General features: G+C 37.8%; 2 protein-coding genes across 4 annotated transcripts in view; one reads left to right on the top strand and one right to left on the bottom strand.

Moving 5' to 3' along the window:
* Window positions 1–14,332, bottom strand: part of LOC129787507 (C2 domain-containing protein 5) — a 970,947-nt gene that overhangs the window by 762,236 nt on the left and 194,379 nt on the right. The window lies entirely within an intron of this gene.
* Window positions 12,388–14,332, top strand: part of LOC129787722 (TWiK family of potassium channels protein 18) — an 84,170-nt gene continuing 82,225 nt past the window's right edge. For 2 of the 3 annotated variants that reach the window (XM_055823482.1, XM_055823488.1), the window contains exon 1: window positions 12,394–13,026. The gene's annotated coding sequence lies outside the window, so the exon portion shown is untranslated. Of the gene's footprint in view, window positions 13,027–14,332 lie in introns of all 3 variants that reach the window. The other variant, XM_055823474.1, reaches the window with a different exon arrangement.

The raw sequence follows: 14,332 nt of genomic DNA, 5'->3' as shown, positions 1-14,332 counted from the left end.
CGACAGTTCGTCGAAAGCATCTTCCCTATTTCTGCCCAATTGGGAAGCTGATGTCGAAACGTGGCCGACCATATTCCGACCTACCGTCGAAATAGGGCAGAAATAGGAAAAATTTTCGAAAGTATGTCGACATGTATTGCCTTGATTTCCCCGTTATTTGTCTCTTTCTCTCCAATAATATTCAATTCAAACAACATATTTTTGCTCTTTTCACACATCACATGATTATATTGGGGCCTCCATGGCGTTATTTTACATAACAACAATAAAATGCCAAGACAAAATGGAACACGATATTAATAAATATTATTATTTTTATATTGAGACTTATCCTGACGCTTGGTCTTTGGAAAACCATGCCACACCCTTTTCCCGTCATGAATATTTGCCATAGGCGATAAAATGCCATTGCATTTCATAAAAAATTTAATTTTTAATTTTATTTTAATTTCACATAAAAAATGAAATTTTCCAAAACCTTGTTGAAAGTATTTTTAAAATTTCTTTACACATCCTGAAACATATTGGTCAACTTATTTTGGATGCAAAAGTCTCAGATAATTAATAAATCGAATTTAATTTTAGCAAGTAAATTTTTGATTTGCCGCGGACGAATAAGTACGCCATTGAGCTCATTAACCTCCAAACCTTAAAGTCCATCTGTTGACAAAATATGAAATCAAAAATCTGGAGAAGGGCAGAAATTGGGAAGAAATAGGGCAAAAATTGGGAAGATTGTCGAAAGCATGTCGAATATTAGTCGACAAGTTGCCTTATTATTTCCCTAATATTAAAGGAAATGGAGGAAGGAAAAATTTCGACAGACTGTCCACACCCAATTCCCTATTGGGAAGGCGTCGAAACTTTTTCGAGATATCTTCCACTTGGGCTGCCCAATTTTTTTTACTTAAAAATAGGGCAGAAATTGGGCTGTTTGATAAGGAAATATGCCGAATATAGTATTACGAAAGATGGTTTCCTTCCAAAATAGGGCAGCTTCTTTCGACATATTTTGGAAATTATTTCCACAAAGTCAACATTTGGGAAAATAGTTCTCGTTGGGTACCTGTTCTAGACAATTTTTAAATCCAACTTCAAGGAAATTCTGAGCCTCTGGGTTAAACTCCCTCAAATTTCTTTGAAATGATGAATTAAATTCAAATTTAAATTAAACATTTAAAATAAAATAAAATGCAATATAAATTATGTTAATTACTCAACTTTTGATAAATATTAAAACTAAAGCTATGTAGCAGCTAATTCACCCTGAAGTATCTACTAAAAACTTCTAGAAAGCACTCGAAAATGTCTCTGAAACAAGTCTCGTAGCATAAATTGAAGCAACTCCCTTTTTCCCGCGCAGTGAATTGTTCAGCATACCAGACTCATCAAAATATCCCACAGCGTGTGGGAGTGCGGGATGAGGAGACACAGCACCGTGGGAGGTTATTGACATGGGAATAGCACTTGAATCTCTTGTGTGTCAGATCACGATAAGGAGAGCGACTCATATACATGTCAACTTTTATCGGTGGCGTTTATCAGAATCAATAATCATCCCTTAGCCTGAGATTGAGATGAAATCTGAGACGGAGTTGGGGAGTTGGGGAGAGAGAGAGATTTAGGGAGTTGCCTTGATTTCTGGGGTGGCCAACAAAACCTCATATAGCAAGAAGATAATCTCGCCTTTTGCCTCGGAGGCATCCCTCCGACAGCGTGTTTTATGGGTCACTTTTGTATACAAGACAATCATGGCTGTAACACCAAACCAGAAGAAGACAACATCGAAGAGTGGTTTGTGTAAATTATTGTTCACCCAAGCTGAGAACAGCGAATCTCATCCCATCGCACGAGCATCTTTTACTTCCTCCCATTCATTCCTAATTGTGTGCCTCCCGCTCCCCCGGGTGGGTGATGGGGTGGAGGATTTAATGAGGGATCTCCCATGGCAAGGAGCTCTTTGTCACCTTGCTCAATTATTTACAACCTCAAGCACTCCCGTGAATACCTCATTGGACATTCTGTGAATTTGTTCCTCTGGGGGATGTCGAAGCACCATCCGAAATATGTATAACAATCGATTATTCACCGCTTCCAGCTTCTACCTAACAAATTAATTGAAAGCCCCACACTCTCCTCTTTTCTCCCATTTCCTCCTGATGTGCATGCATTTAAATATTCCATACGGATTGCAATATATACCTTTTGCTGCCACATCTACCCTACACAGAGCTTCCATTATTCAGTTGGGGATATTGACTGGAGGAATTATCGGAGAATTTTCACTAACCAACCCTCTTTCAATATTCGATGAAGCCCGCGGTAAGGTAAGCTTACACGTGGAGCTAAAATTCTATTGTATTTAGCAAAACAATATTGGAAGCATGTATATAAATACCTACATAATCATATAGATCAAGCATACAAGTAGGACCATGATATGATGGTCAAGAGAACATGGATGAGTGAGTAGTCAATAAGCAATACAAATAATTTATCCTCTGGGGTCTCTGGTTTGGGGTGGGTATATAGCAGAAATTTCATTCCACGTGGATTCAATTCAATGCGGACTTTTGATGAATATTTTACAGGAATGTTTGCAATTTTTAAACAAATTAAAATATATTTCAAAAGCGAAAATAAATCTTAAAGAATTTTAAACATTTTCTGGGCTTTAAATTGTTTGCAAGATATTTGTTTATTATATTTGAGTAAGAACTTAATATCAAGGGCGTTTATTACAGAAAATATTGCCACGACAAATTACTTTTGAATAACTTTTCAAATAAATAGAGTACATGCACTTTCCTATCTTTGAATAATGGATCATTTACAGAGCATAGTCGTGTGCCCTTTGGCGGAACATCACAATAACTTTTGAATTTCCCATATGTATAATATGTAGTATGTAACGCCCTCCTTGTCTCTGTGAGTGCGAAAGTTTTGTCTCTCATGTATTTCTTTGAATATATTTAGCATATCTACTTTTGGCTCAGCAAAATACCCTCTCCTCCCAAACAAAAGCATTTGCATTTAAGTCGTGCAAAGGAAGAAAAAAAAAACTCCTTCAGAATGCCTTTTGCGGAATGAAAATTCTTCTGCATGTCTGAGAATTTCCTTTTCCCATTTGTGGTTTGTTTTTGAAGAATGCGCCTGATGATGGGTGAAAAAAAAACTCTTCGCCGTGGCAATTTAGATGCTGAAAATTTCCCAATTTCCCAATCCATTTGCAAGAAAATTCATACATCACCTCTAATAGAGATTTAAAGCTTTATATTCTTCTCACACAAACCAGCAGCGAGTCTGGTGCGAAAAAGCTCAGCTTTCTCAAGCTTTTTTCTTTCACGTTTTTTTTTCTTCCTCTCTATTACATTATGATTATGTTACTCGTTCCTGACTCTCCAACACCGGGTTTTTTTGCTTCACAAAAGGTTCTTTTTCTCTTCTACATGAGGGTGTGTGTGGAAGAAAAGGGTGCAATGTGGGGGAGTGCAGAAAACACCGAGGAGAGACTTTGACTCTACCAGATAGAATGGAGGAAAAATTTGCCACATCTATAATTTTTGTGATTTTTTCTCCATTCTCTTGGGCAACACACGGTGTGTATTTTATTATTTACTAAAGACGATATATTGCACACATTTCCACCAAAGTGTCGGAGTTTTGTGGCGAGAAATGTTACATACCTTTATGCGCAATTTTGTGCGAAATGATAGAATTTTCGCGAGATGGATGTGCTCGTGAAAACCAATAGATACGCATTAAATGACGCAGAAAATGTATCCACGTGCGAATCAGGTGTGAGTGATGAAAAAATAAATAAATTCCTAAATGGAGCTTTTGGTCAAAGGTTCATTGTTGATTTTATATGAGCTTTTATAGGAGAGGAGATTAAATGTTTTAGCTGAATGAGGGCGGTTTCAGAGCTTCTGTTTGAAAGCTTTTAGGGGAGGATGGTCTAAATTAAACTTTTGCACTTAAATATATTTTGTTTTTACAAATAAAATAAATCTGTAAAATCAATTGATAGATAGAACGAAATAAATTCAATTAATAGAAGATTCTATTTTGAAAAAAAAGGAAAAAAGTAACCATGTTAAAAAATATAACCTCACAGGTTTGGATTTAGACAATCCTCCCCTATGAATTTAATCAAGGTGTGATGTTTATGTTGTGCAGAAAAAATCGCGATTAAATGATAAATTGCAGCGAAAATGTAATTTTTATAGGTGAAGCTTTCACCTGCCTGTAAATATAAACATATAGCTTTTATATAGAATGCCTAATCTGTCTTACCTAGAGGAAATTTAAAGAAAACATATAAATTCTTCATCCTTGAAATTCAACGCACATTATTCCCCTTCTTCAGTTCAATCTGAGGGAAGTTTGGAATTTATTAATAAAATTCAATTTTTATCTCTCCACAACTCGCCACAATTGAAAATCCATGCAAAATAGCAGCAAGGAAAATCTGATGTTGCACAGCACTTTGATCCATTTCTTGTAATAGAAACTGCATGCAAAATTGCTTTGCTAAGATTGAAAACTGTTCGAATGGAGAAGGGGGATTTCTCAGAAAACTCAAGAACTCTCCGAGGCATTTAATATGCATGCAGATAATTGGATTTTTTTTATATTTCCACTGAAATGCAATTATTGTTTTAAAGATATTTATCCGCATTTTTTTCTCCCGCACATACACTCTATTGCAATTTTCCTCTTGAACTTTTCCACACACACAAATAGTAGGTATTACGCAAATTATAATTCGCACGACTGATTTTTTCCATTTCGACCTTACAAGGGAGGTTGGAATTTTTTTTCCAGCCCCTCTCAAGGGTTTCCCGTCTTTAATTTTTTTCTTCTTCTCCTTCTCGAGGGATCTCGTGGAGTGGCAGAAAAAAAGTTAATTGAATTTGATGCAATTAGAGAAACTCATCTATTGAGATTTTCAATTAATATTCAGTGTGGAACGGGAAATTCGTTGCTGCAGATGAGCTGCCTTTCGGGGAGTGTCATCAACCCCCATTCGCGTTGAATCCCGTCATCCCTCAGGGGGAGAGTACACACAACCTCAAAACGAATAATCGCATTTTGGTGTGAGATTGTCGTTCTCATCTATCCGACTTTCTCAAGTCGCTGTGAGAATGGCTTAAGGGGGTTGGCTGAGGTTGTGAAATGTAAGGGAATCCCGGTGAAAGAATGAGGGGTCGCGATCGAATGTACGCGCCCATATACCTTCAGAAGTTGCCAAAACTCTCGCCATAAATACTCGGCTCGATGGCACTTCTTATTGAAAATTATTAAGTGGTTTCATATCTCTTTCAGTGTCGCCACCACCGGAAGGATGCTCCGAGGCGCTCCACAGTGAGAGGGAGGAAATTGGAAATTAAATGAATTAAATGGTTCATACAAGAGAGCAAGTTTCCCGACACTTGGCCCCACATCTTCTTCCCACAAATGGGCCGCCTTCTGCAAACTTCTGGATCACGGATTCTGAAATAGGACGGGGGGAATGAGTGTGGAATTTCTTGTTGAAATCAATGCCCGTGGTTGGTTGCTTAAACTGCAAAAGGATGAGATGAATCTTCAACTGGGGTGTGGGTGATGGAAAATTGAATTGCGGCGATGCGATAAGGCAAACAGTGAGCAATGTTCAGGTGGAATGTCTCCACCACTCCTGCAAAGGTGTGAATGGTAATTAGTTGAAGGTGAGAATCCCACTCCATACCACACCCTCGCTATTCATTGGGGTGTCATTGAGCTGGTATTTTTCCATTCATTAAATCCACCCTCCGTGCGGGGGATGCTAAATTCCATCACACTCCTGCACGGAAAATTCCCAAATCAGCAAATACGATGCGAAACCAATAAACATAAATCTTCCAAGCCATGAAAATTATCATCCCTCCCAATTTTGTGAGAACGACTTCTTGGTGCGAGAGAGATTTGGAGGAATTTTGCGAAGTTTGACCTCCACACGATGCGAAAGTACTTTAAGGAGGATACTTAAGGGAGCTTTCTCAAGTGTTTACTCTACGTCACCGTTTCTATGGTCTCAATATCAAATACTCAATACACACAACTCTCGAAATAGAGGTGTCTAAATTCAAGGGCTGAAGAGTATATATGTAGGTGGAGTAGGCTGGTATGTATATAATTTTCAAGATATTTAACAACTTAGGTGAAACAGGGGTGAAGATAAATACAAAGGTTGAGAAAAAGTTGGGAAAAATTCGGAATCAAAGAAAATACTTTTATAACTTCATTACTTAAATAATTTACTCACCAAACAAATATTTTACAGTTCAAACAAGCTATTTTACTGACCAAAATACTCAAGTTAAATTTAATCAACTCCAGAAAGCCCTCTTCTCAACAAAAATAAATAATAAAGAAAAACCTTTTATGCTCATCATTAGCATGTCAAATACAATTACATCAAACGTTTAATGTTGCTCGATGAAAGCGTTTTGAAGAAAATCCATTATGCTGATGTTGAAGCAGGTAATTAGGTGGTAATTTGTGGGCAACCAGAGTGGTCGGCAATGCAAAAGGCGAGCCTTTTAGCAGAGTACGCCTCGCACTATGCCATTTGTTGCTGCAGCTGTAAATCACCCGGCGCCTCCATCGTGTGAAGGCACTTTCGGTGGTGTGTGCGGATGGGAAATAGTTTGGCGAAAATGGCAAGTTATCGTCCATTTTCGTGTCAATTGCACTACGCGACCGCTCGTTACGTGTCTCAATTGTTACCCTGAGACGTGCAACAAATTCTCATGGTGCACGCATTTGCAATGGATATCGCAACATAAATCCGCGTCCAAGTTGCAATTTATCCACCCCTCTTTACCCGGGGTACACCAGCATGCCTTCAATCAACTCATTGTATATAAAATTGTACTGAGCAACTTTCATTTGCTACGCGATGGTGCCCAAAGCCCCCCCACCCACTGTGGCAACACTGTTGCAATTTATGGGGACAATTTAGCATTTTATGTGGTGGTTAAGGGGAATGAAGAAAAATACTCCGCGATATTGCTGTCGCGTACAAAATAGACAACATCACAGCAATTTAATGCGGTTTTACTGTGCGGAGGTTGATCTCTCGGCGCGTATCGTTCTCCCTTTGAATGGATAATGAAGTCTCTTCGTCAAATGATGACTTAATGAGCAACAGACTCACCATTAGTACTGATATCTCCTCCTGAGAGACTTTCCCAGCAGGAAAACCCTCGTCCCAACAGAAGTTTGGGACGAAAAAGCTCACAGAGGCAAAAGAAAATTCTTCTCTGACTCTTCTTTGCTTGTGACATTAAAATAATCATCACGTTTGCAGTCATACAAAACTTCTTCCTGGTGCATTCTGTCCATAAGGAAGTTTTGTTGTGTGGATTTGCAAGAGATGGGTGACTTTTTCTTTGCAAAAATAAGTACAAACAATGATGCAAAAGCAAGACATTATGCATAATTTTGTAAGCGTCACTTCCAGATAAAATTCTCCGCATGGATTTTTTTAACCCTTTTCTCTTGTGTCGTACAGTTGAATTTTAAAACCACCCCTCAGTGAAATGCATTGATTTGGGTGGGGGAAGGGGTGCATTTAATAAATCAATGGAAGCCATATCGAAATAAAAAGCTCCATTGCGATTTTTCCAATCCCACCGCGTGTCAATTCAACAATAGAAACCCAAGTCGATTGTAAAACTTGTTCGCTCTATTAGCAACTTAATTAGTTGGTATACCACAATCGTGGCATACCAAGTATTGTAATCGTCGGAAAAACCGACCACCTCAGATCGGGCTCAAACTTGGTATGAGCACGTTTTAGACATCCCACATTACGAAAATGGTGGTGGAAAATTTTTGATCCGGCCGGCCTGCCGGCCGGCCTGCCGGCCTGCCGTCCGGTGGCCTAAACTTTGGCTTATAGCTCAAAAACGGTAACAGATAGAGACTTCGGGTTTGAAGTTTTCTATAGAAATGTGGGTGTAAATTTTCATTTTTTCGCATTTTGAAAATCCAAGATGGCCGCCGTCCGCCATTTTGAAATAACGTCAACCAGTTCCCTTATAGCTAGAGGTCTGAAATTTTAGTATGTTGTAGAGCTCAGTAAGATATTTTCATCGATAACTCATACATGCAAATCGGTCAAGCGGTTTAGCAGATATGACGGACTAAAGCAAAAAGTATTTTTTCGATATAACTCGAGAACGGCTTGACCGATTTTGACCATCTTGGTATCAAATGAAAGGTATTGAAAAGCCCTACAACTGTCTAAAACATTCCAAGTTCCAAAAACATCCGCAAGAGGCGCTAAAATCAAAAACAAAAATTGCCTAACTTTAAGGGGCAATATCTCCGAATTCCCATCATAGATTTCCTTGAATTTTTGATATGTTATAGCAGGACTAATAATCTTGCACCAGTCCGAAAATGAAGAAAATCTATGTCGCCGTTTAGAAGATATGACCATTTGAAAAATTCTTGAAATTGAAAAGTTCTAAGAGCCATATCTCTTGAACCGCTTGTCCGATTTTGCTCAATTTGGTATCAAATTAGAGGTTTTGCAAAACTCTACAACTTTCTGGAACATCAGAAACCTCTAGAACCATTTCTTGAGGACAAAAAGTGCAAAAAACTGTTTTAGTCAAACAAAAATCCGCCATTTTGTGTACTAGAGGTGACCTTGAAATGTATCGAAATATATGTCAGATTATAGCTAATTTGAAGAGCTTTCCATAACTAGTCAAGAAATTTCTGTAGGTCTTATACAACCAGAGATATGACCATTTTTATCCATAAAAATGCTGAATTTCTCAACAAAAACTGAACTCTCATTCTCTAATATAATTTAAAAAACTTATTTTGCAATGAAAGGATATTTTTCACGTGTAAGATTATTGTTTTTCCTATATTTCTGTATTATTTTAATTTTTCTCATATTTTTCGATTTTTTGAGCTTTTAACGGGAAAGAAAATTCAAATTTCTTAACGTCAATCGCAGCAACAAACGTTTAGTCGACAGAGTCAAAACAATACAAAAGAAAAAAGGTGTCACGCAAAAGAAAATTACTCAACTGTGCATCTTCTAATACCACTCACAAAAGAAATACAACGCATAAACTGACCCCTCCACGTTGTGGTATACCAACTTTTATAACTGGACGCGTTATGATTGACTTTTCCATGTTATTGCTCCAAATTGAAAAAAGGGCGCCATGGCAGCACCTCCCAATCTCACCTGGCACTTCTTATATGTGTTCTATTTGCTACCCGCATATACACCCCCGTTTACGGGGAGAAAGAAATCTCATTTGAACTTTCTCTCCACCCCCTCCCACAACACCTTTATTCGTGTGTGCGTGAGATATTTTGGAGGGTCTCATTTTCCCCACTAAAAGGAATCCATTTACACAGCAAATGGAGCAAGTTTTCGAATCCTGTGAAATAGAGCTTAAGGGCTGGGCTGAGGGTGGGTGGAGGGATTTTCTATTGAATAGTTTGGCGTGTGAGATTTCTTGTGCCAGTAAAAGTGTTGATTTTGTCACGACACTCTTTGAACTTTTCCCATTCCCATATCCTTCGCACAGAGCTACATATAAGTGTCTCTCACGTGAGGTGTGAGTCGCAAATGCTAAAGGGGTCAAGGCAAAATACGCAAAATACAGAAGTTATTTAAAATTTAATCAAATATTTTTAAAATAATTTTCAAATTTTATTTAATATTTTGCCTTATCTTTTGGAACTTTTGGAATATTCTTCTGTTCAAAATATTCTTATAAAAAAGATTTTCGGGGCGTGGTTTAGTATTTTTGGTCCACTATTCATGGTGTTTTCTCAGTTCATTTTGAATAGAATTGGAAAATAAAATTTATCTTTAATTTTTTTTCATTACCCAAAGATATTTTCCGTTAGAAAAATTTTCTAATATTTTTTTCAATATGATTTGAAAGCCAATAAAATCATTTCGTTTTATTTCCTTTCGCCGCAGTGGCTCCTATCTCCACTATTATGGCATACCAAAGTGAGCCTATTGATTCCACAAAAGCTGAGGTGCTGAGTTATTCGGGATACGTTGAACGTGTATAACTTTGATCTCATCTCGACAGTTTACGGTATCTCTATGTTCTATGCTCTGTATCTATTCTCTCTGTGTGACTGAATTACAAGCTTTAGGGTAAAATTTCCCGGAATTGAGCTTCTTGTCAGGAAAACCGTCGCACCTTTTCATCCTCACTGTTCCGATAAAAGGCTAAAAAAAATTGCTTCACGAAAAGGAGTGAAAGGAGTGGAATTCAGCATGAATTGCCCCAGACGCGACCAAAAATCCTGAATGGATCGCCCCGTGTGTGTGTGCAAGGAATGGATTTGAGGATATTTCAACTCTCGCAGGCTTTTTTTGGGTGAGTTTTCCTTCCTTGTCAACTCGTAAAATTTCAATTTCGAATGACGATGGAAAAAAAAAAGTACGTACAAATTCTCGGGTTACCTCGAGCTACCTAGAGGCAGTTTGTTGGATGGTGTGGGGGAGTGGATAAATAAGCTTCCGGGGCAAATATTTATTCGTTTGTAATTCAAGCACATGCGAATACAGATTTCACCTATGCAGTTCGGGGCGTCGTATTTTGCTAACATTTCGCAAACCTCTCAAAATAAACACGGCACACCAGCCAAATTGGATTGTCCCCGCGCTTGAATCCCATCCTGTGTCCACCCATTGCGAGGTAATCTCACAAATAAGCGAAAGCTCACCCAGGAGCTTTTTCCCTGGATGCGTTTTTTTTTCACTCTCTCTGTACCCCCTGCAAATTGCTCCTGCTGGATGTGTTATTAGCAAATCAAATTACAAACGCCAACACCCTCGCTTCTCCACGTGCAATCTGTGCCACACTAATAACATCCGGATATCAGTATATACGACGAGGTAAAAGATAATTTAATGTTCTTCCACTGCTAAAGAACATTCGTTCTGCATTCACAAAAAGATAAAGGAGGAAAACTTAAATTTACACACCACCCCCGTGCACGGAGCAATAAAAAGTAAACTTTTCCCGTCTATGGAAGAGTTATTTATTGGGAAGGATATTTTTTTGAAAAAAGGGTGGAATTGAGTGAGGGTGTAGAGAGAAAAAAAAGAGTAAATGGAGCAGGAAAATCCCGCGTGCTTTAGATTAAATGACAACATAGAGAGACATATTGCTGGGGAGATAAATGCTACACAATATCGCCCCTTTGTAAGTCCTAATGAGATTATTATGCCACACCGAAGAGGGAGTCAAATGTCTCGAATTGTTCACCAGGAGATACGCAAAATGACGAGGTTTCAGTTACTTCCTTAAGTAGGAGCCATTAGCTGCTCCGTAATGCCATTCGTCCATGTTTAGAAGTAGCCAAATTAAGAGGAGTTTCTTCAAAATGAAATCAAGCGCTTAATTTTAAATATTTGTTTTCTTCCTTTTTTTCTTTCTCAGAAAATTCTTCTCCAAACTTACTAAATTTAATAAAATAAAAAATACTTCTATTGATTTCTCCGTAGTTTTCATCTAATAAAAGTTGAATGAAAATTGGGTAAAAGATTTATCGGAATACTTAAAGAAAGTGCATTTTACACAAGTTCTTTGCAGAAGAACATCGTTTAACTTTAAATTCACATGAAAACAAAAAAAAAACGACCAAACTCCCAAAAGTCCCGAAATTTGGTGCAGAGAAATTCGTTTTCTTTTCCATGCCATTGCTCCAGTGAACTCTCGGGGACTTAAGAAACTGCGATGACAGTCGTCTTTGGCTGTAAATCACCCTGCCACCGGAGTTTGCTCCCCTGAGAACTTGGTAGTATCTCTCGTTTGTATCTAAACCTCCCTCGCCTCTCCCAATGGAACTTTCACACTTTTTCAGATCATCGCGACTTTCTCATATACCCCACGTGAATGAGGCGGGAAAAGCGAACTGATTTACGGAATACAAAATGCAAATCAGTGTCAATTAATGTGGTTCATTCCGGTGGATTTTCCTGGGTGAATTGGTGAAACGAGAAGTTCAACTGAAGAGGGAGAGATAAGGCAAATAGTTGCGAAGGGGAAGCTTCTGGCGCAAATTGCTGGTACATCGTGATTAGAGGCAACACATGTACTGCGTATATGGAATTGTGGTGCCTTGAGGTGTTCTACACGCGGGGGTTGAGGAGGGAACCCACCGAATCGCACTATGCTCGCACTTTGTGACAAAATCCCGCGCACACAGGGTGGTGCGGGTGGAAATTTTAGGGGATGGAGGGTGCAAAAAATATCGAGGTAGGGTGGATTGTGTGAAAAGCTCCGAGTGTGCTACGAAAGCTCCCACCCGGCACCGATGTGCGCCGACACCGGGTTTTCCCATCAACCACAGTTCAGTTTCGCGCTGCCTCTCGTTCGATTCGCATGCTGGTCCAACTGAACTTCCCTGAGGTGCTCCAGCTCACGGTTCCGGGAGTTACTTCTCTTGTATTTGTGTGTGACATCCTCAGGCACGTCATGCCAATCACTGACCTGCCACTGGCAAAGTAATTAATTTATCCCCCGGGGTGATGTGACTCGGGTGTGTGTTTGTGGAAATCTTGTCAATCAGCCAAACAAAGCTCGCGATTAAGGGGTGCTCAAAACAGTGTCGTTTTATTCAGTGAAACACCCCATAAGACTTAACTGGCTAATAGCTATACGAAGAGCAAAAAAAAAAACATCGTGTCCGCTAAATTGAATAAAACTGTTGTGAAGAGAGAGAGATTTAGCAAATTTTCCATATAAAATAGGTGTCTGTGTGATTGATTAGCGGCTACCACTATACTACAAGTTAAAAGGCCAAAATTTGTGGCAATTTAAACAGTTTTTACGCACATTTTGTGACTCATCGTATTAATTGGATTCAAATTGGTCGTTCATCAACAAACAAATTTAATTCAGAACTAACTACCCCAATACACACATTTCATTTCTCTTGAGTGACTGATTTTGATGCAAAAGGCGCACGGGAAATTATTACAGCCTTCAAAAGGTACAGTGAAGATTTTCCGGCATTTTTCTTCCCTTTTCTGCATTCCATTTTACAGCCTCCCCAAAGTAAAAAAAAAACCTCCATCTCCGGAAAAATTTATGAGAAAATGTGAGGGTGTTACAGAAAAAATGACACGATTTTCCTCTCCATGCCAAAAGCTCCTCCGTTAGACGAAGAAAAAGATGAGAAGGGTGGGTTGGAAAAAAAAGTTTGGTACTTTGAGGAAACTCACAGAGAAATTTTTCAACGACGATAAATTCAATTGAAGTCAATTTGAATACGTGGTGCTTGAAAGTGAAATTTGATTTCAAGATGATTTTTTTCCAATTTCCCAAAAAGTGCCTATTATTGCCAAAAATGGAGTCCATTAAGTAGAAATTTGTATTAATTGGGCAAATTAAATTTTTAGAATACTTTATTCTTCAATATCTATTTTTAAATTTTACATACAGAGATACCCGAAAAGGCTTTTTGCAAAGATTTTTAAATGATTGCGAATTGTTGGGTACAAGAGATTATATTTAATGCAAGCATGACAACATAGTGCCGGTATTGGATTGACGACTAATAAATTATTTATGTCCACACTCACATTTTTTAGCGACATGACGCTGTTTGAATTATAAATAAACTTAAACTAGGTTAGTGATTTTTTTATTTCATCTGCATACGAGTAAAATTTAAAAAATATGCAGGAAAATAAATTTTAAAAATTTTGCATAAAACTTTATTATCAAATAATTAATATAATATGACGCACAGAGGGTACAATGATTGCATTATGGGGGAAAATGGTAAAATTCTGAATAATTTATAAAAAGGTTTGAGAAAATCCTTAAATTGTCGTATTCATTCATGTCAAAATTAAAACACAAAAATAGTTAAAAACTTATCTAAGGTTAATTTATGACAAACTTACCCCGGTCTACCCTACACTATTTCTTTAAAAAAGAGACAAGAGATACAAGAGACTATCGAATTATCAAAAGCAACTGGAGACGGAACCTTTAAGAACAGAAAATAGGTATCTGATACGCCACGTGTATAGTGTAGGTATCTAATAATATGATGCTAGTTATTTAAGTAGCATTAACCCTTTGATAAAATTCCTTTTGTATAAAGTTTAGAGAAAGACACTTAATACTCTTATGATACCTACACCCACCTACTTTGAAAATTAATTTACATTTAATTTATTAAAATTATTTAAGTTTTGAAAAAAAAAACGATTTTTTACATATCTAAATCGACTTGTACAAAAAAGTTAGATTAAAGTGAAACTCTTAAAGTTTATGGCAAAGCTCCA

Source organism: Lutzomyia longipalpis, chromosome 1, assembly GCF_024334085.1.
Source record: "Lutzomyia longipalpis isolate SR_M1_2022 chromosome 1, ASM2433408v1".
NCBI classification, from domain to species: Eukaryota; Metazoa; Arthropoda; class Insecta; order Diptera; family Psychodidae; genus Lutzomyia; species Lutzomyia longipalpis.
This window is presented reverse-complemented; position numbering and strand designations above follow the sequence as displayed.